This window comes from Ambystoma mexicanum, chromosome 11 (assembly GCF_040938575.1).
Source record: "Ambystoma mexicanum isolate Mex_15411 chromosome 11, UKY_AmexF1_1, whole genome shotgun sequence".
Classification (NCBI taxonomy): domain Eukaryota; kingdom Metazoa; phylum Chordata; class Amphibia; order Caudata; family Ambystomatidae; genus Ambystoma; species Ambystoma mexicanum.
Genome location: NC_090934.1, coordinates 1,195,081,967 through 1,195,095,713, shown reverse-complemented (window position 1 = coordinate 1,195,095,713; position 13,747 = coordinate 1,195,081,967). Strand labels below are relative to the sequence as shown.

General features: G+C 45.0%; 1 protein-coding gene and 1 non-coding gene across 2 annotated transcripts in view; both read right to left on the bottom strand.

The window, feature by feature from the left end:
• LOC138505118 (mucin-3A-like) overlaps positions 1-13,747 on the bottom strand; it is a 1,277,237-nt gene that overhangs the window by 119,508 nt on the left and 1,143,982 nt on the right. The gene's annotated exons all lie outside the window — the stretch shown is intronic.
• On the bottom strand, positions 5,729-5,919 carry LOC138505328 (U2 spliceosomal RNA). Its single transcript, XR_011280135.1, has one exon. It is a non-coding gene; the product is annotated as a U2 spliceosomal RNA (small nuclear RNA).

Genomic DNA, 13,747 nt, shown 5'->3' with positions numbered 1-13,747 from the left:
GCAGCATTTCTGCCAGTATTGCTGCATGATGGCACACTCCCACAGTATGTGGTAGTAGGAGCCCTCCTCCCTCTTGCACCCCAGACAGTTTGGGTTAGTGGTCTTCCCCCAATTGAACAACGCCACACTTGGATAATAAATTCTATGTAATATTTTCAGTTGAATTAGTCTAAGCCTGGAGGAAATAGCCGATTCTCTGGGATACATTAATGCGGTTACCCATTCTTCTGGAAGTATCCAAGGCAGAAGAGAGGACAAGTAAGATGAGGACACAGGGGGTGTTGGAATCGAGGTTGGAGAGCAGGTCTTCACGGATGTTCAGGTGAGCAGTTTCCATGCTTCTGGCAGCTCTGAAGCCAGACTGATGGTCATGGAGACAACCAACAGATTCAGTGTGAAGATTAAGCTGGGAAAAGCCAGACTGATGGTCATGGAGATGGTAATGTACCCTGCTTGGCAAAGCACAGCGTCTGTGACCTAGTCAGTGGCTTTTGGTCTTTGGAAGAACCAAAAGGAATGCTGCATATGTTGCTAATGAAGCGGAAGATGGTCTGCTTCCGTTGGATGCTTTAGTGACTCAAGACTGGCAAGGTGAAGAACAGGCACTTGATTACAAGTTAAGGTAAAAGAGTTGTAAATATGTCTGTCTGACATTTTCTTTCTGGTTAGTGTGATATGATTTGGTGCACACCATGCTCAGAGTGAGATCAGGATATATGTGTATGCTTACTCAGCCTCTTTTCTGAGTGGGGAAGTGACAGCAAATAAGTAGAGATGTATGAGAAAGGCATTTCACAAAAGTTTATGAAAGGTCTGAGTAATCACAAATAGTTCTGTTTGCAATGAACAGCAAACCACAGACGTTGCACACTGGAGGCAGGTGGCTCTCCTGAACTTCCTGTTGGTGCTACCTCTCAAGTTGCCCTTGTCCGCACACCTCAGAGTGAGGAAAAATATTGGATAAGTTTGCTCTTCACTTTTACTTTTCTCCGATAGGGTCCAGGTACAGATTCACAGCAAGATTTCTCTGATTGTTTAGTTATATGGCAAGTGCAGGGGACACTACCAGTGCTATGAGAGCCCTCTGAGAAGGTAGGGATTACCACCAGTGATCCTTTGACCTGCCAACTACCTCTATGAGCCACTTCATATTGGTGGTTATGGGTATGGAGCCAGGTACCCTGCGTCGACCCCATGAGAACCATTGCTGTCTTTGCAGTAGCAAACACACGAAGGTTGGCACTTCCTCTGATTTATTTAGATGCCTGTTTTTGTCAAATCTGGCCAATGGCCTAATTTCTCAAAATCCAAACGCATCATCTGTTTATGCTAGAAGGTGACGTGCAGCCTGAGATATCCTATTTTACTCTGACTGTCCAGTGTTTTTCAGCTGGTGGAAAGATAATTTGAGTTGTTTTCTAATAGTATACTGGAGCTAGATGCTCACATCGTTTTTTGTAACATTGTGACCTCTGCTACAACTGGATCCAGTAGAAAAACACTTCTTAAATATACACATAGGTTATCCTAGCCCTCCCCTAACTAGACTGTGCTGTCTCATTTTTTTAAATTGAAGACGGGTTGAACTGGTGGAAATTCTACTTCACTTTCCATATGTTTTCTACTTGATCCAGATACTGAGATATAAAAATAATAATTTGATATTTATATAGCACTTTTATCCAAAGCACCTTACATAGCACATATTTACATACATTATTATTATAGATGTGATTCTTTTGATATCTCCTGAACTGCTACGAGGTAAGTTTTAAAACGTATTTATGTCAGTTCATTGGCAACTTCCCACTCTATATCTGTACATCTGCAGACAGAATCCTGTGAGCCCCACCTTTTCACTTCCTCCTTGACCCTTTTTCTTGCTGCTCATTTTTCCTCTTTTAGTTGCCCCTCATTGCCCTTTTTCCTTCACCACCTCCCTTTTGCTCGCATTTCACTACCCTTTTTCCCTTTATGGCCCTCTGTCAATCACTCTTTACAGACCATCACATCAATGTCTCTTCCAAAACCAGAACTATTGGCTTTGCCAATGTTCCTTTTGTTTCATATGGACACTCTGGGTTCCCCACTCTGCATTCAGAACAAGTTAAGGACTAAACTTTTATCCTAGAGTTAATGTGCTTGATCTGCTGTGGCGTTTCAGGTGAAAATATGTGCAAGACAAGCCTTTTGCAAGGTCAAGTAACACCACCTATGCTGAAATATTCAAACTAATTCCATAACAGAGCAAAAGTAAAAACACTCAGTAAAGAAAAGATTTAATTTTCCTTCTAGTGTGTTAGCTTTCGTCTTCAGTTAGCATACTCGAGAGTAGAAAATGCACACGTAAAAATGAAACAATATATCAATTAACTATTATGCCTAGGTATAAGGTGTTTGGTAGACAACATAGCAGGCTGAGTATGTGTGTGCTCTATAAGCACTTATCTTTCAGAGCAGTCGCACATGTACTGATGGAGTTCACAGCACAGATCACACAGCTTGATACAAAATAAAACACATGCGTTTCATGTTTTGAATGCACTCACGGGAAAAATATCCAAAATGAAAATCGCAAATTCCTTTCAAACCCATCAGCTACCAAGCTCTTATTCAGAAGTTGGAGTTCAACAATCATGAGGAGGTGGGGGTGGGGCAGAGGAGGTTACCTTGGAAGCAGAGTTAAGTGCAAGGCAGAGAGCCTTTTGTCAGGGAGAATCTGGCGGGCTGCTATTCACACCCAGCTTCCAAGACGCATTACAAAGGGGTTTCTCTGCAGTGGAGAAGAGGTTACCCAGGACAATTACAGAGGGGTGGGGGTGGGGGCTGCTTTATAGAATTCGTGTCAGCACATAGCTTGAGTAAATACATGCAGTTTAATTGAAAATGTCGAGATGCCTGTATTATTAAATATTAACTTGTGACACATATGATTAAATGGTTGCAAGATTTGTATTTGTTTGTATTGTTCACCCATAATGTTGAAACCTTTTTTTTTAATCTAAGTTTTCAAAAGTGTGACTTATGAGCACAGTATTGGCTTCTTGACAGATGCTGGTTCTGCCCCATACAGTCACACAAAAACATTTGAGACTTGCTGCTAAGAAGTGCTAGTGTTCACTTTTAAACTAGAGCAGGTCACCAAAAACACAAGCAATGGTTTGGTTCTGGTTGATGTTGTGTAAGCAATGGCCCTGCAGCTGAACTCAGAAATGATCAATCATTAGATAACATGGATTGCTTTACAAAAATAATGTAATTGTTTATGAAACTGCCTATTTCCCTAGGTTATTGGTCAACATGAATTCATTAACTAAACCACATCACAAACATTCTCAGTGACAGGACCAGCCAAGCACTATATTAAAGCAATATGCCTCGAGCGGCGGGGGCATTACCGGCTCAGGTAATGCCCCGGGGCCCGTAGTTATAGGCCCGTGCGAAGCCCCCGCCGCGAGGGGCATATAGCTATCAGTACCCCGGCCCGCAAAAACTGTGACCGGGGCACAAAAAACCTTTTTTTGTCCCGAAACACTGCATCGTTTCGGGGAAAAATAAAAAAGACGACAAAGAAAATGGCCACTGCGAAAGGGAAAATGGAGTCCGTTTTCCCTTTCCATGGCGGCCATCGGGAGCAGACGCGCTGGAAACAAAAGCATATCATGCGCGTCCGCTCCCGAAAAAAAAAAGAAGGTAAGTGCGGTTAAGAGGGCGGAAGGGAGGAGAAGGGGATGGCCCTGCTCCGAGCCTCCAGACGGCAGGAGGCTGCCATCGTCCCCCGCCGGGGACCCAGGGATGGAAGGTAAGTGGGGTGGGGAGGGCCAGGAGGAGGGAGGAAAGGGAAGGGGAGGGGAAAAAAAAAAGCCTTACCTCAGTCCACGGTGGCGGGCGAAGGTAGCCTCTCTGCCGTGGGGAGCCTCGGAGCAGGGATGGCCCCGCTTCGAGCATCCTCATTGGCTGAGGGGCTGCCACGCCCCCTGCCGGGGACAAAGGCTGTGGAATCCCGACAGAGGGATTCCAGGCCTGGTAATGGCGAGGGCCAATCAGAATGTCTCTTACATTCTGATTGCGCCCTCGCCGGGTACTAATAATGAAAACAACCTCAATTGGAATAAAACAATTCAATAGCATACGTAAATGTTTGATGCAGTGCTGCAAGTGCTTAATTTAAACTAGCAAATGCAATGTGCTTAATGGGTTACTGTTACGCTCACCTGGTTCCCACGGGGGCGTCGACCAGAACTGGGCCGCTGTTATTTCCACCAGCGTGACGTGTAGCGCCGAGATGACTGACTGGACTGGCCCGCTCAGCCTAGTTTGTCTGGCTCGCAAGAATATTCTTCTGCAAAGGAGAAGAGGAATTAACCACCCGTGGAATTGAGTGTCAACCCACCTTCCCCACTCCCGTTGTCTTCCCACTGATCACTCTTGATGTCCCCTCCTTAGCCTCACCTGATGGTTTGGAAGGATGAGCTCTCCATCCTGCGTCGACCGCAGGGGCGCGTTGATGACCAGTTACTTCACTGGCGTAGAGGAATTGGTGAGTTCCAGTATTGACTCTAAAGTCCAATTGTTCATAAGAGTTCAAATGTCTGCTCTTCACTCTGTCCGATTCCTTGCAGGTTGCCGATTAATCCACTCAAAGATTTCCAAATGGCACTCGGTAAGATTCAGGTAAGTCTATTGTGTTTTTCCCCTTAGGGGCCGGGGTACGGCGATGAAGCAGAGTTGACTGTGCCAACCCGAGGTGAGGTGAGACCCCCGTGGTAAATCAGGTAAGTTTTGGGGGGGGTAACTGGTATTGTCCTTGCTTTCTCCCTTTAGGGGCCGGGGTACGGCGATGTAGCAGAGTTGACTGCGCCGACCCGAAATGAGGTGAGTGCCTCCCGTGGTAAATCAGGTAAGTTCTTGGGGGTAGCTTGTATGGCCTTGAGAGTCCCCTTGCTCACCTTGCTGTCTTTGTCTCCTTAGGTGCCGGAGGGCGGCCGCGAGATGGAGAGAGCGTGATGGAATGCTGAAGTCCCACCAAGCAGATGAGTTCAGCGCGGCGCCGTAGGAATGCGAAGCGATGCTTCAAAGACTTCTGTCTTTCAGTTCCGTGGCGAAATGGATCAGGATTCAGGTAAGGATTAAAGTTAAAACTCCCGTTCTAACCTTTATCCTTTTTGTCTTCTTGTTTCAGGAGTCCCAGGACTGAAGCGGGCGTGGCTGAAGACTGGAGCTGCTGAAAACACGGTGAGCGTTACGCTGCAGCAAGCAGAATAACGCAAAGCACGTGTGGCTGTCTGGGCGTGCTTTAAATAGCCTTGGAAGAAGATCCAGGTAAGTATTCTTCCACAGCCCCACCCAAGTAACAAAATAGTCCCTTCAGTAAAATAGTCCCTCCTAAGCCTCATTTGGCTTGAGTCTTCATGCAGCATGGTCTGCCTCAGGTGAGTATGCAGCATGGTCTGCTTCAGGTAAGTTATCAATAATGAGCCTGGCACCATAGGCGCCAGGACTGTACCCAAACAGCCCCTAACTGGGGCTTTTGGGCCTGCTCCAAGTGGCATGATGCCTGCTTCCGGGGCTGCTGGGCCTGTCTGGTCTTCCGGGGGCAGGCATCATGACAGTTACTAAAATCTTTGAGAACAAACATCGTCCTTGAGCGCGACACCGGTTTTTATATTTTTTGTGCACACTGTTTTTTTATTTTATTATTTTTTTATTTTTTTTTTCCCCCCGAGCGGGGAAGTGCACCAGTCCTGGAGGTACTGCAATACCAGGTTGATGCGTGGAGTGGACAGAGCAAGCTCCCATTCCATCTCCCTGTTCCAAAAATCAATTTAATATATGGTCCCCAGATAGAGGACGTATCAGATATTAAACTGATAAGAACAGATACTACACTTGATCTTAGCCAAAAGGCCTGTAACGTCCAAACTGAAGGGGATCCCTGCGTTTGTACAGAATAAGCAAGATTATTGCACAATCAAAAACAAAAAACATGTGTGGTAGGTGCAGTGATTGCTTGTACAGAAGCAGTGTCATTAATCATATGTATTGAAGAGCCAGGTTTTCAAAGGTTTCTTGAAGGTAGAGGTGGAAGTTTCATCTCTGATGTTTGAGGGAAGACAGTTCCAGAGTTTGGGAGCAGTGCTAACTCCTCTAGATCTAGCCTTTTTGAATCATGGAATGGCAAGAGTGCTGTTATTGGATGAGCGAAGAGCATGCGAGTGGTGTTTCTGAGAGATGCTCTTGTTTAGGTACTTAGGGGCAAGATTGTAAATGCAGCGATGTGTCAGTGTTAGAGTTTTTAACTCTATGTGTGCTATTATGGGTAGCCAGTGGGCTTTGCGCCTAAAGGCAGAGATGTGGTCTGATTGGCACAATACCAGGGCAGCCTGAAGAGCTTTGTTCCGGAGGAGTTGCAGCTCGGATAGATTGGCTGTCAAAGTAACTATGAGGAGAACATTTCAATAGACAAGCTTGCTGATAATAATGGCACTGGCAAGCGGGAGGAAGTTGGTTGGCGACAGGAATTGCCTACATATGGAAATGAGTTTGCTGTAGAGGATGCAAGGGCGTTAATGTGCTTAGTCATGTTTAGTTCAGCATCCAAATAAACTCCCAGCGTTTTGACTTGTCTGAGGACAGGGTTGGAAGTGCCATCAATTGAGAAAGAGGAGTAGGCGCAGGCAAGCTTGCCGAGACGAAAAGGGGATCCCACAATCAGTAGTTCAGTTTTATCGTCACTGAAGCACAAATTGTGAGTGGCCATCCAGTTTTGGGTGGTGGCGTAGATCTTGTTCATGATGAAAGTGTCCTCAGAGTGGTTACCCCTGATTGAATTGAATTGATAGTTTATTTATATAGTGCCTATACACAATGTGTTTCAAAGTGCTTCAAGGCAGGGAGGGAGCAAGTGAGAATAAAGAGACATTCTTACAAGTCCTTAATACATTCAGAATGTGAAATTAACTATCATAATCAGTGATATGAATGTTAGAAATTAGGATGAAAATGTGTACAATGTTTTAGGTTAAAATGAATTTGAGGCTTGGGGTTTAGCCAGTTACTCTAGTAACTTAAGTTACATTACATGCCAAGTAAAATACTTTATTAAATTACTATTCGATTTGAAAGTTTGCACTATCTATGGTAGATCTATTTCAGATAGCCCAGCCAAACTTACATTCATTAGAACACCAGCAGCCCCAATAAACATTTTTTTTTTATCCATATCTATTGCGATTGGTTAAGGGTCATTGATATGAAGATCCTTGAGCACATTCAAAATGATCACTTCTCCATTAGCTTTGAAAGTGGCCTTGACTCTGCAGCTACACTGAGGGCAAGTTCAAATAATCTACACAGGGTCCAATGGTCGATGCCCTTCTAGCCAATAATAAATATCCAAGAAGATTTTAAACAGATTATGGACTGTTTGTCTTTTGGTAATGATGAAAGCTTAATTGGGAATACTTTTATTGTTTTAAATGGAATTGTTGAGCAGGTTCTAGGATCTAAGTTAAAGGGCAAAAGTGAAGATGCTAAACCCAGCAAGGAATGTCATGTGGCTAAAATAGATTTGTTATTGGCCCAGAGGAATAAACGTAAATAATTTGGCTTTGGCTGAGGCCTGCTGAGGCCCGCACTGTGACGAATTGGATTCTGCCTTGCAGGAGTGCAAGCGTAAGTAGGGGTAAAATGGCGTGTCCTGCTAGGCTTTGCAGCAGGCTTCCTGGATAGGAACTACCAGAAGGGCTCTGAACCTAAAATCAAGGACAAGGCAGCTGCCTGCAACACACTCCACAGCTGTGGGCCGTCTGCCTTAAAGGACAACACAAGCCCATTGAAGATGCTGGGAGAAGTGCCTCAACAAGCATCTACCGAAGTCCACCTTAAAGTACATTTTCAAGCTAGTCGAGTTCCTCGATCCATAACCAAAGTCAATGCTGACCATTTTCAAGCCGGCGTTGCTTAAAGACATCCGAGACGTCTCAACCAGTGCTTTAGAACTGCAGATCAGCACTGAGACGACGATTCCTGACCCCAAGCGTCCGTGTAGGCCAGTCTGCAGCCATTCATCCAGCTTTGCTCGCCGAACCATCTTGCACCTGATACCCGCAGCTGACTCCCGTCTTGAACTCTGTCACAGAAGCCTGCAGAGTGCCCTGTAGCCGACTCAACCTTGTTGAGCACCAAGAACACCTACAGCACAAGGCACATTGTGGTTCTATCCCCCTGGTCCTTCCCAGAAGGCCCCTACAGACATTTGAAGACGCATTGCTTCCTTTGTGCTAAAACCAAGAAACCTTAAGATGTTGTCGTTATTAATCATACTGACTATCCTCCTGTCAGTATCCAGAGTGCATCGCTCTCCCATATTTGAAACTGTCTGTCTTCTGCATTGCGTTAGAGGGTGGGTTGTATAGTCCCTTTTATCAATGGGTAATTATTGTATTTTCACTGTGTTGTAACTAACCAACAATCCATGTCTTTTCAGAGATAAGCCTGCCGCTCCGTCCACATTACCAAAATTGGACAAGGAGGTTTATAGTTTGCTTGTTATTCCAATCTGTACAGATCCCCTTCTGGTGTAATAGAGGTGTGGGGCTGATTGATTGTTTAGAAACCGATATTCACTCTTGGACCGGTGGTACCCCAGAAGTGGATTTGTCACAAAGACTCTCTTGCCCCATAGCTTGATGATGTGAGGGCCAATATCCTGTCTCTAGCCCGCACTTATGCCTCTCCAATTGGCCATGCTTTCTCTGACTTTCACTATGCACTTAGGAGTTCCTTTGACCAACACTAAACTGCTCACACATTCGTGCCTTCCTCTCCATGCCCCGAGCCCTGCATCACCTCTGAGATCCAGGCCCTCAAAACAAACATGTGTCATTCCTTACAACACTGGAACAATCACAGAGAACCACCTTACTCCTAGCCCACACAAATTCCCCTGCTGTCCTCACTTTTGCATTGGACACTGCCAAATCCTCCAACTTCACAAACATAACCTCCTTCATAATAACCCCTGAAAACCTGTATCTACCCTCAGACATATCCATCTTAACCTCCCTTTTTTCTATTGAATTTGCTCACTACTTTTCCTCTACAAATCTCTGAAATGTGTGACTCTCATGATCCTCATCTCTCCCTGCCCCCTTCTTTCCGCCACCTCTCTCTGCTCCCTCTATTACTGTCTACTTTTTACTCTCTACCTCTCCTACAGGATTAGCATCCATCCATCACAGTTCCAGTCCATCTTGTGCTCCTTTTGACTGTTTTCGCCTCAGACAATCAAACACTTAGTCTCAGGTACCTTTCTTTAGCTCTGTGAGTTCTTTAACCTCTCCCCCTCAGCTTGACTTTTCACTGATTCGTTCAGAGGTGCAACTATCCTACCCTTTTTTAAGAAATCTTCTGCTGACACAAACAACTGGCAAACTATTGACCAGTTTCCTTCCATCCCTTTATTTGAAGTTCCTCAAGCGGCAAGTCTTGAAAAAGATCCCCAAGTACATTTAGGTTAATGGCATTGGAGAAATATGTCAATCTGGCTTACGTAGTAAACCCTCCACTAAGTCTGCACCCATGTATGTCTTCAACTTCCACTCTGCTTCTCACCACTCAGAAATATCTTCTAACCCCATCCTTGTGGAAATCTCTTCCATTTCAATACTATTGCCTACTCAGTTCTCCTCCTCACATAACTAGACCTTGGGTTTCACAAATCTGCTGTCTCCTGGATCTTATCTGACCTTAAAGGTCCCTCCTTTACAATCTCTTGGAACACAAAAACATCTGACCCCACCCATCTTCCTGTCACCCTTCCCCAAAGATCAGTCCTTGTACCTCTGCTCTTCACCCTCTATATCTCCACGCTAGCAAGGATGATCTCATCCTCTGGCTTTAACTACCACCTATCTGTTGATGACAATAACATTGTTTTCTCCATTCCCTCTGTCACCCTAGCCACCTTAGAACAGATTACACTGCAATCTGTTGCTGGATGGCTCTCTACTGCCTCATGCAGAACTCTTCAAAAAATGTAAGTTGTGTTTTTCCGGCTTTCAATGCCAACCCACCCCTCGACTCTTCCATTTCCTTCCCGCCTGATCTTCTTGCTCCCTCTCCCAATGCTTGCAACCTTGGTGTCCTCTTTAATAGTGACCTCTGACTGCAACAATTCATTACTACCAGTGCCTCTTCTGCTCGTATGAACCCTCTCACAATTTGATACATTCTTCCATTTCTTATTCATACCCTTTAAAATTTTAACCTACACCCTCATGCTCAGCAAACTTTACTACTACTCAAGCCTAGTCCTTGACCTACCTCCCAACTCCTTCCTCCCTCTAGATGAAGTCTTCAACAACACAGCCTGCGCTCTCTACAACCTAATCATATTCTCCCTCACGTCTGCCTACTGACACTATGGAGGTTGGCTCATCATGCACAACCACTCAGTTTTCAAGTTCCCGCTCATAGTCTATAAAGCTGTGCATGGTCTTGCTCCTATGGACCTGTGTGATTGCATATCTGTCTGCTCACCATCTTGTTCCTTTCTGCTCCCCCTCTACACTAAACCTCATTGTCACATATTCCGTCTGTCTACTCTCACTTTCGCAGTTTCTCCCTACTATCCCTCCTCCATTGAAAGCCGCTGCCCATCACAATCAAAGCCAGTCTGACATTGTATGGCCCCAAAACTCACCTTGAACCTCATTTACTTGCCAATAGGGTAGCCCTGCCCTGCCCCCTCCCACACCCTCCCTATCTGAGCCCACCACTTCCTCCAGTGCCAGTAATAATGCAATAATGTATATGTATACACTACTTTTCTTTAGATTGTAGTACTTGCCACCCTAGGTTAATGCTACCTTTATAAGTGATCTGTTGTTCATATTGTTTTCTTTGTTTTGTCCCTACCCTATAAACTGGCTCACCACTTGATCATCTTTCTGCTATTTTACAGGTACCCTTCTAGGGAATTCCTCCCCCATTTGTAAATGATATTGTAAGTCATTTCGGATCGAAATTGACATCCCTGTTCTTCAAATAGATACAAATACAAATAATTTGCAAAGGCAAATTATATGGCGAATGGAAATGTTTTTGTGGAACAACATAAAGGTACCTTTAACAATCCTCAACATATAAGAACCTGGAATCATAAGCCACTGACCTCCCAAGAGACACCTAGGGTTTTAGCGACTATTTTATTTATTTATTTGAAGAGGTTACAGGAAGCAAATGCATTTTTGTCCCAAAAACGCTAACAGAAGTTAAAGCATAGTTAACAGAGCGCAGGAAATGTGTCCTTTACAAACGGGAAGAGAGAGTGATTCAAAGTCCAGATGGTGTGGGGGCAAGTGGGAACAGGCACCTGGGACAAAGACAGGACATAGTAACAAAGGCACAGGAAGGTGGAGGAAGTGCTAGGTTAAGGAATTAGGGAATGGGGTTAGGTGCTTTAGGATAAACCAAGGTGAAGGAGAATGCGGGTAGGGAGAAAACAGAAAATAAAGGATTCTAGGCCACCAGTTCTTCAGCAAGGAGGAGGGCTTTGAGGTTGGTTTTTAATAGAGGTAAAGTGGCAGTGGTGCGGGGAGTTAAGGGGAGAGCATCCCAAAGTAGGGAAGAGAATGAGAGAGTGGAAACAAGAGGGGGCACAAGAACTGGCTAGTAGGTGGGCCAATGATGATCTAAGAGAACAAGGGGGTGAGTACAGAGTGAGAAAAGTGGAAAGTTTGGGGGGAGGGGTGGAGGGCAAATCCATGATTTTCTTTTAAAAATGAGTAGAAGCTTGTACTTAGCCCTTTGTTTCAATAAGAGCCAGCTGATCTGGTGACATGCAGAGGAGGTAAAAGAAAAGCGAGGAAGGTGAAAGAGTGTACGGACAGCAAAGTTTATGATTTTATATAGAGGTGTAAAAGCATAGTTAGGAAGGCCATAGAAAAGACTAGCACAGTAGTTGGAAAGAGAAAGGAGAATGAGATGAGCTGTTTAGCAGTTTTAAAGGTCAGAAGATAATTTATTTTGATGTTAAATCGGGCGGGGCGGCTATGGCAGATTTGAAGTTGAACAGAGACATTTTGAGAAGGGACAAAGACTACTCCCAGGTTGCCAGCAGACCTTGCAGTAGGGAAGGGGATCAGAAGAGGAGAGTAAGGGGAGTGGCAACGATAGATTGTTTAGAGGGGAAGTAGAGAACTTCAGTTTTAGTTGAGTCAGGCATAAGTGAGTGGGAAGCCATCCAATGTTTGATAGCAAACAGTTGGATATTTTATATAACATTTTGTCTTATAGAGAGTGAAAGGAGAAGATTTGGCTGTCAACTGCAAAGAGCTGGTAGGAGAAGTCAAAGTCAGAGATAAGGGCACCAAGACCGGAGTCACATAAGGTGAAGAGGAGTGGACCAAGATGGAACCCTTGGGTATGGTGACATTAAGAGGGGTGGGTAGAGAAATTACGTTGTTCTAGGACACCGCAAAGTGATGGGGGCAAGATAGGAGGCAAACCAGGCTAGGACCTTATCTCGGATGCCGAGGAGAGATAGGGTTGAGAGAAGGTCAGAATGGTTGACCGTGTCAAATGCAGCAGAGAGGTCACGAAGAATGAGGATGGTAGAGGGGTTAGCATGAGAGGCAGAAGAGATGTGGCTGTGAGTAGAGCAGTTCCAGTGGAGTGGAGAGAAAGTAGGTTCTCAGGTTATTGGTATCGAGGAATTCAGTGAGTCGGTTGACTACAACACGCTCAAGAATTTCAGAGTAGTGAGGTAGGAGGGAGACAAAGTAGTTGTTTGCTGGGTAGTAGGGATCAAGGTCAGGTTTCTTAAGGATGTGGATGACAGTTGCAGACTTGTACGAGTCTGGAAAGCTGGCATGGTTTAGAGAGGTGTTGTAGAGGGAAGGAAATAGTGGAGTAACATTTGATGCTATGATTTTGACGAGATGGAGATGCAGGATGGATTAGACCTGAAGAGGAGGGTAGGAATTTCTTCTGCATTTGTGGGGGTGAAGAACAACATGATGGTGGGAGAGGAGGGTAGGGGGGGAGAAGAGAAGTACATGTGGGGGAGGAGGCCAGATACGTAGTTAGGTAGTTTGAATGGTGGAAATTGTCTAGGCAAAGTAGGTCGCAAGATCAGTAGCCGATAGAGTAGATAGGATGAAGCAGGGCTTGGGAGGAGAGAGAATAGATGTTAGTGATCTCTGGGGCAGCTTAGGTTGAGCAGATTGGGATGAAATCAAGTTTGACCATGATGAGAGTAGAGGTGAAGCTTTGGAGAGAGATGAGATAGAGTTGGAGATCAAATGGGATGCTAGTCTTTTGCCAAGTGTAAAGGTTTTTTTCTCATTGTTGTTTTCAAGATGCAAATGAAAAGGTGTAATGCAAGGACGAGGAAGGGAGGCTTTAGGAGTAATTGTTGATAGAGGGAAGTGAGAGGAGAAGGGAGCATGGAGGGCCACGTTAAAATGATTGAAGGCTTTGTCAGTGGTCGGTGTCCTTATAAGAGGAGAGAGAGTGTTGTAGGCCGGATAGGTATGATGAGAGTTTGGAGGAGGGAAACCTGTGCTTGGTAATCATAACAGTGGGTTGGGCGAGAGAGGAGAAGGTGGTAGTGAAGACGGAGGCAAAGACGATAGTGGTCAGAGATATTGGAGGCAGAGAGTTGGGAGGAGATGAGAATAAGGTTGAGGGAGTTGCCACAAGTGCGGGAAAGCTGTGGGGAGACACTAGTGCATGTCTGGAG